Source organism: Diuraphis noxia, unplaced genomic scaffold (assembly GCF_037042655.1).
Source record: "Diuraphis noxia isolate RWA-SAM2 unplaced genomic scaffold, SU_Dnox_SAM2 contig0005, whole genome shotgun sequence".
Classification (NCBI taxonomy): Eukaryota; Metazoa; Arthropoda; class Insecta; order Hemiptera; family Aphididae; genus Diuraphis; species Diuraphis noxia.
This window is the reverse complement of record NW_028301715.1, coordinates 5,119,844-5,138,300: the sequence shown is the minus strand read 5'-3', so window position 1 is coordinate 5,138,300 and position 18,457 is coordinate 5,119,844. Positions and strand designations below refer to the sequence as shown.

At 27.9% G+C, this 18,457-nt stretch overlaps 1 long non-coding RNA gene across 1 annotated transcript in view; it reads right to left on the bottom strand.

Annotated features, from left to right (window-relative positions):
- The window catches only part of LOC149054792 (uncharacterized), a 50,354-nt gene that overhangs the window by 16,921 nt on the left and 14,976 nt on the right, over window positions 1-18,457 (bottom strand). Inside the window, exon 2 of the long non-coding RNA XR_016192118.1 lies at window positions 16,455-16,715. This is a non-coding gene — a long non-coding RNA (uncharacterized LOC149054792). The remainder of the gene's footprint in view (window positions 1-16,454; window positions 16,716-18,457) is intronic.

Genomic DNA, 18,457 nt, shown 5'->3' with positions numbered 1-18,457 from the left:
TGTTTCTGACATAGGTACAAGGTCATCGAACTTATTGATATAATAAAAATTTTTTAACATCATGAAGTTGTTAAGCGTAAATTAATTACAATAAATACAGTAAATTAAATGTAGGTACAGCTAAAAACGGAGGGGTTCTTATCTGAAAAATAGAAGCTTATATCGCCACCACAGAACTCTCTTTAAGTAGTACAATAAAATTTAAGTAATGTGTATATTAAAAAATTTCAAAAATTAGAATTTTTATAAATTCATCATTAATAGGAGTGAGCATGCTTGATGAAAAAACCCTGTGCCCTATATATTAAAACGAGTAAACACAACTTTATTTCCTAATAATCCTTATTATATTTTTCTCAATTATGTTAATTTTATCCAACCTACAATGGAGTTTTCACAATTAATATGTTAAATCGTTTTTAACTGGATAGCCAGGTAGAATGAAACTTTATATATAAAAGCATCGTAATACAGAAAAACTTCCGTTAACGGTCACCTGTATTTAACGGTCAATTTGTTTGATCCCGTCGAGTGTTATGTGAAAAATGAATTAATTCTTCTAAGTAGCGGGCACTCAAATTAACGGTCAACATTTGAAAGTATATCAAATGGAAAATTATATTTGAGTTTATCTTAACGAGCTTAATTTATGATGTCGTTAAGGCGATAACACTTGTCTGTGACTGTGTATTTTATTATTTGTGTTCAGTGTATGTTTAAAACGTTTCGAAGTACGTACCTATAATTTCAATGGCGTCCAAACGAAAACATCTAACTTGAGCAGAAAAAATCAAATTGTTAGATTTTTATCAAAAATAAAATGGGAGTGCACGTACTGTTGCAGATAAATTTGGAATAGGAAGAACTCAAGCCACTGACTTAATAAAAAATAGAGAAACTATTTTAAAATTACGGATCCCGCAGTATAATGATCAAATGAAAACTATAAATTGTCATAAAACTATAAAAACCGCAGAATTTATTTTGAAAAAAATTGCTCAAATAATCAAATGAATCTAAAACAAACAAATATAACTCAATTTTTTAATTTTAATATTTATAAAAGCTTATGAGATTTTTTTTAAATTTTAAACTGTAGGTACCTATCTACCTACATTATTTCGTAAATATTATAAATACAATTTTTAATACCCATATTCATATGCGGTATGTTAATGTTGATGTTTTATTTTTAAAATTTGTATGACCTCTATAAAGCGGTCACCTGGAAGGTCTTGAACTTCTGTTAACGGTCACCTCTGTAGGACAGGTAAGTGAAAAAATATTAAAAATTATACAATTCTTCATATACCTATTATACCTAATATATGGCTATATTTAAATTAAATAATATGTATTTTTATACTTGGTTTTTAACATTTTTAATATTTAAAAAAAAAAAACTGTAAAAAACATTTTTAACCATACCTGTGGTCTAAATAGATCATAGACAGTCTGTTTAAATGGGAATAAAAATGTTAGTATAGTGTAGTACTTACCAAAAATATTCAGGAAATAGTGGAATACCTAAATTAATTCAGTACCCAACTAGTATAGTACCTGCGATTAGCCCCTAGTACTCGGGACCCAACTCGGATGCGCCGCTAAATAGCGGCCATTATTATTTACAGTCCCTTCGGTGACCGTTATATGGAAGTTCTACTGTATATATAATATATATATATATAACACCTTTGATAAGGTTATTTGGCTAACTTTTAAAATACAATCATTATCTGATGGGCGAAAAACAGATTTGGCACAAAATGTTTTCAGTGTAGTCGATTATTGTGGTTTATACTTTAAAAGTTAGATAAACAAATAGGTACCTAGTGTACAAGTGCTCAAGCCATGTTCATACTTCATTCGTTTATGTAAGTGCATAATTTTACACATAGGTACTTGTAAAAACATGATAATAACATAATATTCAAAAAATTATTTATATCAAAAGAAATATGAAATAATTTGCCTATACTATACTCCGTACAAGTGAGGAACATTTACTGCTTATTATTTTGATTGTTACATTTATTAAATTTATAAAAAAACTTGGTTCATTTTCAAAATGTCCAATAGCAAAGAATCAATAGTTTACAACATATATCAGCCTTAGTATTTATAAACTACTATATAATTAGTCTGCTACTACTCGACTGTGTACCTATATAATTGAATACTCGTGTATACAAATTACAAATATTATGTAATAACTAATAAGTAATGGAGTTGAAAAAAATATTGGCGATTTTCCCGACGATAGTGGTGATCAAAATCTGTAAAAGGATTTATTAGAATTTTAATAGCCACCTACGTGAAAAAATAATGCCACTTTAACATCGTGTAAAATCTGCATTGTAGATATAGTAGATAATAAAATAAAAAGAAAATAATATAATATAGTATAATAAGTTTATAATGTGTAGGTAGGAATAGATATCACATTATTGATACCGATGATCAAATGTTATCTGAAGTAAGATAGTATATTAATTGTGTGGTAAACATGGTCACAGCTGCAGTAATGTTATCTTGTAATCCGTTAGCGAATAAAGGTGGGAGCAAAAACATCTTAAAAATGGCCAATTATCCCTAAACATATTGTGTGTGTGTGTGTGTGTGTGTGTGTAAAATAAATATATTATTCTTTTTGTAGGTGGTATGAACTTTGACTTGGTATAATCTTGATACAATAATTGAAATTATTAAGAATAATGCCTGTACACGAGTACAGAAATTAAAACTTTAAATTACCTACTCAAAAATTAAATATTCAATTATGTTTAATATCTATACTAACCAAAACCCTAGGTAAATATTCTTCTTAATTTAAAAAAAAAATGATAGAAATCTATGTAGGTAATGATGTGAAATTTCCTGGGTATTATATTAGATTTTGTAAATCTCCATTTCATTATTGACCATATGGTGAAGATAAATAATATCTATTATGTTATGCTTCTACACTGGCAAATGAATAGAAAGTTATATTGAAAATAGTTGGACAAAGTTCGACCATACCTAATAATATGACATATTGACAGTCAGATTTTTTTAAGTTTAAAAAAGCGGGTAAGTTGTGGATATCACTCTGCTATTCAGTAAGTTAAAAATGGGTTACTGTAATGGATCGAATTAAATTTCAATCCAATGATATCATGTCATTGTATACAAAAAACGATTCTGAGCGAAGACGGTTCATTTGTCTAGGATATATTATAGATTATTAAAAATTATCAAATCTTAGATTTAAAAAGAAAAACTTTTATGAATTTATATCTAAGATATTTGAACATTGCAGTAATTTTTACGTTTTTAGTCAAAATTTTAACTTTAAATGCTTATAAAAAAAATTCGTGCCTATGTATTAGATTCTGAGCGGAGCGATGAATGTATTGATTTTACCATGATGTGTGTTTTTTTTTTGTGTCCGTCATCACGTTTTGGGGCAGTAAAAGTGCTTCGATTTTTGACTTCAGTACCTCGTTCGATCAGGAAGTGAATCTAGTTGGTACTTTAGGGGGTCAAAAGTAAAAAATTCTTAATACTTTTCTAAATAATCGAGAAAAACTAACTAAAAATTAAGGGAAAAACGGGAAATTTTACACACACTCATTTTTCGACGAAATCGATTTTGGTTATTGATGTAATTTTAAAACAAATTACCATAGATACATGAAATTTTCACCGAATGTTCATATAAGTATATTCTATCCACCATGCAATTTTCAAAAATTTTCGACTTAAGTTGAACTATTCATAGGCATTTGAAATTTTCGATCATTATTAGTTTTTTTTAAATTAATATCGATAAAAATTTATTTGTTAGGCAGAAAAGCTTGAAAATTTAATACAAGGCTCTTAACATATTGTTACAATAGCAGTTGAAAAATAAAATAAATTCATAGTCACAATTTTTTTTTATAAGCATTCAAAGTTTGAATTTTGACAAAATACGTAAAACTTGTTACTTTTGACTCCCCAAAGTACCAACTAGATTCACTTTCTGATCGAACATCGAACGAGGTACTGAAGTCGAAAATCGAAGCACTTTTACTGCCCCAAAAACGTGATGACAGACACAAAAAAAACACGCACACATCATGGTGAAATCAATACATTCCTCGCTCCCCTCACTATCTAAAAATAAAAACTATTATACATTTATTTTTTAGATAGGTATACATAATATTATTATAACATTTAATTACAATACATTTTGGCTCCAAGTATTTGAATAGCATGTACCATTTAGGAATACCTATACCCTCTTCTCTAATTTTTTTTTTTTTAATTGTAGTTTAGAATATTGTAACAATCGTTTATTTTACTATCTGTATATTAGAATATTTATAGTATTTTATAGGTAACCATGTTTTGTAATGTAATATATTATTACTTACCTAATGTTAAATTTAACTTTTGTCTGGATTTTAATGATTCTGAACTCCGAATCAATACATTAATCGGTTGATTTTTTAACTCATTAAAATGTTGGTAAGCATCATCAATTGCATTTGTATACTTTATGTTCCTATAATATAAACAGCACTGCTTACATTAGATGTTATAATAAATAACAGTGTAACGCTACGCCATCATTCGTTGTTTAATTTTAAATTAAAAAAATCAATGACACATTATGGTAAATTATGTAATCAGGTATTAGTATTATAGTTTATGTACATATACTTACACCATACAGTAATGTGTAAACGAATGAATGTGTCAGGTACTTAAGAATCATTTATTTATGCCTCATAATACTCCTGTATTGGACTTTATCCAACTGTTAAACAAGAATAAATGCATTTAATTGTGTATTTTATTTCATTCCAAGTGGATGTTTTCTCCTCGACTCCTGACTGTTGACAGTATCATTATATAGAAAACATTCAACACTTGACATTTTAAAGTAAATCTTCTTTAACGTATAATGTAAATGTACAGTCGAAAATAGAGTATGGCTTACAAAATATAAGGCACAGGAATGTACCTACGACGTTGGGCAGACGTCAGCCATGCATTTTGCACGTAATCAAACAATTTAGAAAACTTTATTAAAAGAATACAGATTTCAGTTTCCTCAAAAACGTAAAACTATTTTAAATGTTTTGATTATATATTTTGTAAAACGTTGTTGAATACTATATCGAATATCGAATATATGGTATTTTAATTTATAGAATGTCCACATATAATATCCAAAACACAAAATATATTTTATGTAAATGTATTCTTTATTTTTATAATTATAAACTGTAAGGTAAAATGTATCAACAAAAACTCGAAATTATAGCCAGTGCATGACTCATAAAAAATTGATGTTTTATTTAAAAATCAAAAGACTGTAAAAAAAGAAAACCGCATTAGAGAATCGAAAAAGCTTTTGATTTGATTTAAATGTGTTTTTAATATGTCGTATAAAACACTTAACGGTTAGGTACCACCCTAATAGCTCTGTTATATTTTTATACTTGTATAAAATGTATGTTATAAATAGTTTTATATCTAATGAAGAGTTCGGTGAATAATAATTGATACCTACTTAATGAAATAAACAAAACGATTTGTTTACGTTAGATGTGGGTACGAGTTTAAAACGAATAACTAACAAGATCAAAGTGAAAATAATATTATTATAATAATTTAATATATGTACCTAAAATGGTTATATATATATATTAGTACTCAGTTGCCACTCGGCCGAGTCGTCATATGGTTGTGAACAGTTATCGTTAAAATAACAAACACGGATAGTAGGCTCGTCGATGTTTTGGACAAAATAAATAATGAAATACTTATACAATATTGATGTTACTGGATGATGATATTGATGTTACTGAACTGACGGTGGTTACTGGATGATGCGCTCGGAAATCGGAGGTAAAAGAGTTTCAAAATACGTGCATTTATATCAAACGTATAATTCATTTGAGGAATTTGGAAAGTTTGACAATTTAAAATCCGAATCGGCTGCACACATAGAAATATTGGAGTTAAATTCATTTTCAATCAATTGTTAAGTAACTAAATGTTAAATTAACTGTGATTTGTATATTATAAATAACAACATTGCATTGTTGTATTGAATTTTGAAACTTACACTACGTATTGTTAGAACACCTATTACGTATATTCTTTGTTAACCATATATTCTATATTTGAAATGAAGAAAAAAATTTATTCTAAGTATATGAACGATTAAATTAAGTTTTTGTTATGTAACTTTAAAATAATATACATTAATAACTTAACAATTCCATGTTAAGTCATTTTAACATCCAATATTTTGATAACCCATGGGAGGAATACTGCAATAACTGCAAAAAAAAGATTCCGATTCTGAAATTATGGGGTTGGAAAATATCACATTCCTACTGCAGGTCTTTAATAAGTGATAACGAATCGAGTGAAATAATTGAACGCTCGCGATGCATTTTTGCGGAACGATGAAGAACCGCTGATATATTTGCATTTCTATACCTATACTCTATAGGTATGTATTTTTATATTGATTGCTTGTCGGTGGATCGCTCTGCTTTAGAAACGGTAACGTACATGTTTTTCATATAGTGAAATACGTACCTACACAGTTATATTACTATTATAATATTTTACTGAGATCGAGGCCGCATTTTTCATAACTAATAACAATAATAGTATGACGCGGAGAAGGACGAGTAGGAGAGTCTATAGACACCCGTACGTTATAGTATATATATTATAGTACATAATACATAACATATACGTTTACAATTTTAATAACATATAGATACATAATAGTAAAGCCCATATGTTGTGCGCGCGAATAGCCTCGGGTACTACTGTATTACTTCTACTACTACTACGTCTACTACTACTACTAATAATAATAATAATAATAACCGGTGAGCCATTTTGCGTCCAACAGTCTAGAAAAAAATTACCTTTGGGCTTCGAAGAATCGGGTTTATGCTACGTATTTTGGCTACAGGATCAGACGCGCAGTATACGCTGTGGTGCAAACAGGAAAATATGTTCAGGGAGGCTAAGCCCCGAGATAAATGTTTTTAAATTAAATTTGGATTATTTGCATTTCCGTCCCAAGTATCATACCTTATACATAGTATATTATACAAATTAAAGGTTTTACCTTAACGTAAACATATACAATATATATATATATACAAATATTTAAAGTATGTTACAGTAAAATTATAAATCAATGTATGTATTTTAAATTTAACAAACAACATAATATATTTCAACATGTAACTGGTACCCAAATATATATAATTTTAAATGGTATATCATACAGAAATTGTAGTTAAGAACATATTAAAGAATATTAGTTGACGCGGTCCTGAATTTAAATTTCCCAAATCAAATCCATGATTTTTAATTTATAGACACATCACACATCACGAGCAGATAATATTTACTGGAATAGATATATTTTTTTTATTCATTGATTATATATATCTATTATAAAATACTTTTTGTATTTATTAAAAATCAAGTCAGTATTGGACTGTGTTCTGCCAAATAAGGTTGATGATAAGATTTTTTAATATTAAAAATAGTGAACATATTCTTTTTTTAATAGTCGACAAAAAAAACATTACAAAAAATCTGTAGGGAGGCATTCGAGTTGACAAATTTTCAAATTAATGAAGTTGTTGAAACATTTTATTATTTGAAAATATTTTGAGAGGGGTCAAAACAACCCCCCTCTTTACCAGAAGCGTTAGGAAAGTTTTTACTTAAGGTAGGCAAAAAAATGTAATTATTATTTTTAATTTATGAGTTATATTCATCTACCAAATGTTCATTTAAGTGAACAAATTCAGTTAAAATAATAAGTTTGTATTACAAAGCCATTCGCTATGCTCGCAAAAGTTATAACAAAACAAATAACTTTTCAAAAGAGTAAGATAACAGGTACAAAAAACTAAAATTATATAAGCTTATTATAATTTATAAACCTTTGTCGATATTGGAAGTCGATTCAGTAAGTAGTTAAAAAATAAACTTATAATTTAACAAATTTGCAAGCAAGATCAACAAAACGTTGAAAAGAAGCACTCATTCAAATGACAATGATAAAAATGATAGAAAACTAACTTTTTGTTTTCGTCATTACTCCTTATATTATACATATTTATATAAGTAATATATTACTTACGTATTAGTAATGGTGTATATATTGTATTTTTTACTTAATTAGCATACAATAAGACCAACCAATGAAAAAATATGCAAATGCACGAAAGTCTTATTTTCATGACAAATATAAGATGGATCACCTAACTAAAATATATTATTTTGTTATATTGTTGATTTATATTATGTGTGATGTGTCAAAGTTTTGATGGAATATATGAACAGGGAAGTACTTTAAATTGTCATTCAATTTAATACTGTAGCTTGATATGTTTAAGCCACCAAACCTATTCAATTTATTACAAATACAAATGAGTATTAATAGTTATATGTATATACCTAACTTATACTTTTTATTTTATGAAACATTTATCATATACTTGCTAGGTTAGGTTACTAACGTCCAATAGATTTTAAAACGAGCCAACCACAATACCTATATTCCTATAATATTAACATTTAATAAGGTATCATTTTATTATAAAATATTTATGTACATTCCAGTATTTCACGGATTGAACTTATCGATAAGTAGTTAGAAGAATGTACAAAATATTAAGCCAAAAATTAACTCTATATTTTATTAAAGCCTGAACGCCCTGAACCTATAAAATTTAAGAAAAAATTATTTTTCTTCGATATATGGTGTGGCGGTGAGAATAAGGGCATTCGATAATGATTTCCCATCTACCGTTCGCACTCCGGCGGAAACATAGTAAACACGCGGTCGGGAAGAAGGAGACACCCACATGAACATACTAAATCATATAATTATATGTGTATAGTGTATACGGACCTACGTCTATATCGCAAATACGTACGTGTTTAACATTTGGGTAAATTATATGGATATGTCGTCCGACCTCGCCATAGACATCGTTTGTTTTACCTATTTATTTTTTTCTTATTTTCGGTTCCTCTTTTATTCACCTACTTTACTTATAAACAAACACGATCAGGAGTGAATGGACCTCAACTTGACCGAAACCCTTGACGAAACTCTCGGTCCACACCCAGATCAGAACAAAAAAACGCTGATATTTCTAAAATTAACTAATTCAATTGACAAAATATAGTTGTATAAAAGAACTTAATGTATATAATTTAAATAGTAATTAAGAGTTGTGAACTAATGGTCTATGCTGCCGAGTTGTATTATTTGCTTAAGATCAATAAAAAAAAAAAACATTGGCGAGGTATCCCTTGATTGCAGCCCGTCTCTCCGAGGGAAACTCTCGCACCTCACATGGTCGCACGCGGTCGAAATCTCGTAGTATTCGTCGTCGTGCGATCGCTATCGTCATGCCCCCCTCCTGTATGTGTTTGTCTTTGTGTACCTATAATCTATATAGGCATATAGATACTGCGTGTCTGCGTCCGTCACTTAGCATATATAATAGAACCCGCCAACATAATAATTACCGGTCTATTATAATAACACGATACGCGAACACACAGTGTACAATATTATGCGTATAATGTTATTATTTATATGTATTTTGTTCTCGTTGGAATAAAAAAAAAATATATTAAAAATTAATGCATCATTATTATTATTATCACCCGCAGTACCACGGCGTGGTGTATCTTGATCATATTGTATATGTTATAATATATTGTGTATTGAACATTTTCTAAATAGTTTTCTCGCCAAACTGACCGGATCGGCCCCGCGGGCGATCTCCAATGTGTATATGTATGATATATACCTACACGCATCGTATATTCATAATAAGTACGCGTATAATATTTATATGTATAATAATATTATATATGTACTACGGCACTTTATAATACACGTTTTAAATACGTCAAACCATATTGTGTGGTGGTGTGTTACAGTTTTTTACCTTCCTTATATTTTCGTTTTTATTTATTTATTTTTTTGTTTTTTATACATACCATATACATACAACCAGAATTGCCCTTTTTTAAGTTTCATATTATTATAAATAACAAGGCACTAGGCGGTAACGACGTTATAATCGGTGGCTTCTACTCGGTAATTTTCAAACCATTGTATTCAAATTTTCAACGCGGCACCACCCCCCTCGGCCCCGCGGGACATCTCTCGCAATGATAAATCTACTGGATCAATAACTATTGTCGTTAACTGTACTTACTCATAAGTTGTTTAAGTCTATAAGCTAGCTGTGCCTTACACCTACAGTCAAATAAAACGAAACAAATTATCGCGACAAAGGTACAATTGACAATGTAAACACGCAACCGAAACCTGAATAATTTATTTTTACGGGAATTATCGTTAATTCATGAATAAAAATTAATGTGCCCTGCAATCGTTTTAAACTCACGTCATCTTCTACACCATATTATTACTTTACGCTGTGACTTTTTGCTTAAATATAATTAAGTCATATACCTATTGGCTATTATGTATTTATCATTCAGTATCTTGAGGCGAAACTCCGAAATCTTGACTGCGATGTAATCACAGATGTTTTTACGAATATGATCGTAATTTTTAGATAATATATTCATGTGTATAATCTTATGCTGTGAGAAATATTAATATAATATTATTACTTATTAGATAGATCCTTATACTAAATTAAGTACCTACCTAGACAAAACTTTGTGATTATGAGAGTCCCATAACATATATTGTTTTCCTGCAGCAGTGCACCATACCTCATTTATTTCGAAAATTATAAAAACAATATTACACTAATATACTTAAGCTTTCTGCTTATCTAAAGAATAAGCTTTTAATCTTTTTTTTACTAAAATTACCTAATTATGCATAAAACTATAAAAGTAAAATAGTAATAGAACTCAGCAGTCATCATTTAAAATTGTTAGTACTTAGTACATACATATAGTGTATATTATATGTACATTAAATGCACCTAGTAAATCCATCACTATAAAAATTAGAAGACATATTACAAAATTAAAATTAAATTAGGTATTGGTAACTTAAATTATTTATCATATATTATATAGGTATGTATTATACAATAATATGATAGTTATTAGTTACCAATAATAATAAGCGTACAATTGATTTATATCTATTGCTTGTGAGTAATATAATTTTACACCTGTTTGAATTCTTAGTATACAATAGGTTTATAGCTAGGTATATCTTTAGCAAATTTCCTGTTTACCACTATTTATTGAAGGCGTCCGTGGAGGTCTAACATAATATTAGCAAAATACGATCTATCATAAATCTTTATTATATTATAAAATGGTATTATTAATATTGTAACCGAGCACTGAACTCAAATATTATACTGACATTTTATATTTTAATGAATTAATATTTCACTCTATACCTTTATGTTTTGATTCTGACAGTCATGTTCGGACAATTTACGTCTGACGCACCCATGATGAACATTATATATATATTATACTGTTACAAGAATTCACCCCCAATTTTATCCTTTATTTTTTTTTTACCTTTCATCGTGTGTACATATTTTATAGATCAAACAACTGATAAAATATAAGCATTATGGTGTATGGGTTTTTTTTTTATAATATATACTTTCAAACAGAATGCTTGTTATTCTTGTGTTTAAGATTTAACTAAGCTAATGTATGGAGTTATAATAAACTTAATGTCTATCTGCAATATGTTTAACTTGTCAATTTAGTAGTTCAAAGAAATTCAATTCAATTTTTGTGATGTGCTCACTGCAGTGGGAGTCAAATCGATAATCACGCCGGGTATCGTAATTACTGAATTTTACATACATTGGCTGTGATCAGTATTTAGTAGATATTCAGATATTCAGCCGGAAAAAAACGAGAAAATACAGTTTTAATTTACTATTTAGAAGCGATATAGGTGCAAATATAAATTAACAATGGTGTTAAATTAGTTTTTCAATATAATATAGGTACCTATATAAAAAAGTATAATTCAGCTTCAAATACATTTGCGAAGACTATTTTATCTAGTTCACTTTAATAAGTTATTATAGCTATAGTACATTCTATACAATATAATTATATTATTATATATCTAAACACATAAATAAATTATTATGACTTTATAGGTATTCGTAATAGGGGCGAACGTGTCTTAAAAAATAATGCTAGAATAAAATCTCGGTTTCAATTAATTTGATTTTAAAATAATATGCGTTATGATAGTATCATGATGTCTGCAACAAGTGTTAAGTTATCAAAAATCAGAATACAAAAACAACAAAATTAAACAACCAAAAATTATGATGTACACAAGTCTTTTATTGGGTATACTCCATAGGTACAAGAATATTATTGATATACAAATGCCAAGCCATCGAATTATTTATACATAGGTACCTATATCACAAAATATGTAAATATAATTTATGGATACACATCAATCGGTATCATATCCGATACCTGTTAGTTGGACTGAAAACCAGAGTAGATACATAACATTAAGCTTACACCACTAAAAACATTGTATACAATTACCATAACAACCCGATATAGTTGTAATATTGATGAGTATTCCCAAATTTAACACGAAATTAACTTTTATTTTACTTAAATATATTCATATTAACACTGATGAAAATAGCTCAAATAAAGCCATAACATTTTTACAACATTGCAGCAATAAATGGGAACAATAATTTTAACCAGCTTAATTTTATTCTTAAAAAAAACAAAATTGTACAATTTTATTTAATGTAATCATGTAAATATTAAAATACTAAAAATGTAATCAAAAAAATTCGTGTACTAATGGCCTAGTTGTCGATGTATATTTCAGATCAATAAAAAAAAAAAAAATAATAATAATAATTTTAACCGGTAAAATGAATTATTATGGGTCTTATAAGACTAAGCGTCTTAGCACCATGTACTATTCAATACGCACGTACCCACACCAATGTATACACTCATTATTACGTTTTTAGTTCCTTTTTTTTTAATAGATAAACATGTAGATATACGAGATTAAGGCCTATCATAGGTTATTCTAATTTACATATAACTACATATAATTATTTTATTTGTACAGCTCAAGGATTATAAAAACATCAAAAATAATACTTTTCTACCTACTACAGCCTAGCTGCTACATATTTTATATTATTTATTTTTATTTTACAACAAAAAACTATTTAGTACAATAGTACATATTATAGATAACTCTTTTTTACAATCAACTATCCAAATTTCACACTTAAGTTAATTATTATAACTACCTGGTAGTATAAATTGTATGAATAAGCAGATTAAAACATTTTTACAATTACACATTATATATAACATGAAAATAAAACAAAGTATAATTAGATAGGCAAATCATTTTTTTTAAATCACAGACCTTAATATGCTACTGGCGTAGCACGCAGTAATCCATTAGTGTTACTTTAAATAATTTATATTATTTCACTGTAGGTATATAAAAAAAATGCAATTATGATAAATTATTCACAAAATATTAAACCTTTCCATTAGTCGACAATAGGTAGTCGTATACTTACTTATACTATTATATTTGAATTATTCAAAATAATTAATTCTTTTGAATCTGGCTTTTTAAGTGCCTGCTGTCAGTCAAAACTTAATAAAAATGTCAAATAACATACAAGTAATTTATATACATGAGTATTTGCTGTGTTTTAAAAAATGTATAATATATAAATTAATATTATAGTGTTCATACTAAGAAATGAATAAATTGTGCAGTTTTATTTAATTTATATTATATACAATACCTATTACATCTACTAGAAATTAATGTACTTAAGTATTCTTACATTTTTTTTATAGGTAATCAAAGTACATTTACCAATAAACTAAGACTTCAGTACCAATTAATTTTTGATAAAGTCAAGCCTCAATTACTTGAATCTCAACGAAATTAAAATAAATTCTACTTTTATATTTTTCAAGGAATACTTCAAATCAAACTATAAATGTAGACAGCTTAATTATAAGAAAAAATATTTTAATTCACTCAAATATTCATATTTCAATATTTATAACCGTCAACGTATAATATTGCACATGAAGTGACATTCAATGGTCCTTTATTAGTTAAAACTACTAATTTTTATTTACAAGCTAACAACTCCATAGTTACAGAAGTATTCTTTCTTATATATATATATATATATAATTAGAACTAACGTTGATTTTAGTGCATTGTGTATTTAGTATTTATGAGGTAAAACACTCAACACTAGTCACTACCAGTCGTTAAAATATTTACTTTGAGAGACATACGTGACATGTACAAACTCGTTGTTTTAATATAGAAATCAATAGGTGGTTAGTCATCAAAACAAAATGGATTGTTTTAAAAAGGGTTAAAGTTTGACAGTAATCATACGTTAGTACACGAGTAAAATACGAATAACATGGTAATATAATAATATGAAGAAAATAATTTAGGTACCAATATTTGAAGTTCTATAATTTCCATACTCCTTAATATATAGTTTTTTTTCATTTCTGTCTCTATTTTTGTAAAGAAATGAAAATAATTTTATTCTCATAACATATAAATTTTAGTACTATTAATTAATATACTATACATGTTTGACAATAATTGATAAAACACTAGGAATTCAATGTAAAATACAATATTATAATTAAGTAGGTATCTAACTAACATGAATAGATACATGTAATTATGTACTATAAATTATAATACCATACTAAGTAGAACTACTATTATACCATTCATCTTTTGAAAATGGTTATACAAATTATATTCAATGTTTATTCCTTTATTCTACCATATTATACAAACATTTTAATTTATAATACTCAACGAAAAACAGCAGGTAATAATAAATATTTGAAAATTTCTGTAATCATTACACATACAATAAAATACTGGTGATCAAATAATAGTGGTTCATTCACGAAAAAAGGATTTCTTACCACACCCCCTGGGTAACGAAAAAAAAAGGTCTATTAATTTGGAATTTAAAATCCCGGAAACAGCAGTGGCCTACCCTAATCGCACTATCGCGTACCTACCGAAATATATATAATATATATATTGTGATATGTAGTATTAAACGTATATCAAATGTAATAACATAAATCGGCTTACCGTCTCATAAATCAATCGAGCGGGCAATTACTTTTTTTTCCTCAACATTTTTTTTCCCGCACGGTAGGCCTTGTCAATAATTGTTGATTTCCCTGTCACTGAAGGGCCCCGGGGCCTGAAAGCGCTGCAGAAGCGATACCACGAAAAGTATACATTATATGTACAATATATATAATATGTGTATTGTGTATATGTATTTATTTTATATATGTATAATAATACAGACGACCCCCCTACGAGCCGAGCAAAACGCAACTCTCCCAGGAAAATAATTTTATATTACTATTATTGTGAAATTTTCAGACGATATAAAATTATAAAATAAAAATGTTTTCGAATGAAACAGATATAATATAATAATAATAATAATATTGTTATATCGTACTTGCAGTGGCGGCAGAATGGGGAGGGAACGAGTAAGAAAACGGTTTTTATTGACCGTTGCCGCCGCCGTCGTCGTCTGCTCGTCGATCCAAGCTGGTTCCACGAGGAGACAAATTGTCATTAGCGACGCTCACAGCGTGACACTAGTGGCGCCTGGTTCACCCCCTGCACGTCACCGTAATAACGTCGTGTAAAATATGTCTGTCCTCGTACTACGTCTACAACAGCAGTACAAATGTACGACTACATACCTATATGATATGATATATATATGAAATATGTATATATATAGGTGCAGTAATATATACCACGACCACCGCCACTGATACCCACCCTCAAGTTTCATCCACGATCGCGCGCCACATGCATTCCACCTGCCCGCAGCGTTATTACTAAAATTATTTTATATTATTATTACGGTCGTGTTATAATAATAATATATATAATATGGTATACATAATATACCACTGAGTGATATACAGAGTGATCCACCACGTATTCTCATTTCCGCGTTGGTATTATTAATTATTATTATGATTACATATTACATTATACATAATATACGGCCGTCACACTCGCATGTGTTTTTTCCGTCTTTCAAAATATGTGCCACATACTAAATTTTAAATTTACGCACGATTTTTAAACGTAATATATAAGAATAAATTGAGATATATATATATATATTATCAGCAAACTTAAATGTGAAACCATTATATTATATGTATTTGTATATCAGATTTATACGATGTTTCAACTTTAAAGCAAACTATGTGTATGAGGTATGTAAAGCATTAAAATTTAAAAATGTTCATAAATCGATTGAAAATTAACACATCGTAAATCACCAATGTACATACAATAATAATGATATTCTTACCTTAAAATTTGATGATAGTTTGCCATTCACTATAATATCAAATTGTTATATATACAACACCAATATTTGTTTTGATAGACGCTAATTTGGTTATGTTGACAATAACATGTGCATTAATCGTAGGATGACGATAACACACGAGACGTTGTATACCGTTCGAGCCACAATTTTCGATAGCCATTATATTTTTGTCTTGAATTTTCTACTTTCCGTCCCATTTTATACAGAATAATTAGAACTGTCTTCATATTATGTAGATACCTATAAATAAAAAAAATTTTAATGTTTTAAAATAGGTAAGTTATCATAATGTTTTTAAATTTTTTTCAGTTTTAGTTTTAATTAAAATCTACAAAATAAATAATAATTAGAACAATAAAGTTATGTTTCTTTGTTTTTTTTAAAAATATTTTATGAGTTAAAAAATATGTACAACAGATAATACCTATTAGTTATAAATTCTAGTATATTTATTTTATTTATTTTAAATATGAACATTTCCGTTTTTATATTTATTTATTTACTTTTAATCTTATGGTTTTGTTATTAGTACGTACTTCGTAGTTTAATATATTGTGTTTCATTTTGAAAAGCTTTATCGGAAACCGATTCGTATGCAGCCGTAGAGGCGTAGCACGTTTCCACCAAAAATAGACCTTTCCCTTTTCCACCAAAGTGTATCTTTCCCTTTTCCACCAATATCCGTTACCACTAAATGAGATCTACCTATAATTTACCAAAATAATTTATATACTACGCTTATATTAAAATCTTTAATACAGTAATAAGTTTATTTAAAATACTAATGCTGGGGGCGGTGGTAAACTCTCCCGATTTTTAAAAATAGTAAGCTCTCCCGGGTTAATATTATGTTTACCTGAAGTAAATGTGTAAACTCTCCCGGGTTAACTTTATAGTTACCTGTAGGAAGTATGTTAACTCTCCCGAGTCGTTTTAAATATTAAAACATTTGTTTAGGAAAAAAAAATAGATTCCCTAACTTTTTTAAAATCTGTATGTTCTTATTATCAAAAACAATAATTTTAACATTTTTACGTTTATTTTGTATTTGTAACTTATATTATTATTATTATAATTGATTATTTTTAAAAGAAACTTAAATGCATATTAGATTTTTTGAAATTTTATTTTTTATTGTATTTTCAATTTTGACTATAATATTATAGCTCATAGCATCATCTAAAGACATTAATTTATATTGTTATTATACATGATCGACTATTTTTAAACGCAACTTTAATGTATATTAAACTTATTTTATGATTTTTACTAGACCTGGGAGAGTTTACATATTTCCGTTAGGTAGTACAGGAATAAACCCGGGAGAGTTTACACGTTTCCGTCAGGTAGTACTGGAGTAGAGCCGGGAGAGTTTACCATCAGAAGAGTTTACCATCGGGAGAGTTTACAATCGCCCAATGCTGGATTGAAAAAATGATAGATTAGTGTATAAGTATATGTTATAGTTAAAGTGTTGACTTCCGTTATTTTGTATAATAACTAGGTAGTTCAGGAATTACCTACGAATATTAGTTAAAGTATGAAATCATAGATGACAAGTATACTCTAACTATAGTTATCTAGAATATCTAGTTATTCTATACAATTTTAGTTAGATATACGTTAAAATATAAAGAATACATTAAAATTTAAAATATATTATAAGATTTTATTTATCTTAAATTGAATTAATTATTTATTTACACGTGCAATAAATTATAACATTTCGAATTACATAGTGCTTTTTTTTCTTCTGCAATTTACAATAAGTGCACTTTAAAGACCCTGATCAGTTCCTAGTGACTACGCAGTAGTCGCAGGTCTTAATGTAACACTATCATTAGTATGATGGACAGTACAATAACAATATTATACATGATATTTAGTATATAATTTGACACATTAACTAAATGATGCCAGGTAATGTTTAAAAGAACTAGTTAAAATTAAAATTAAGTCGATTACTCAAGCTTGTGAAAACA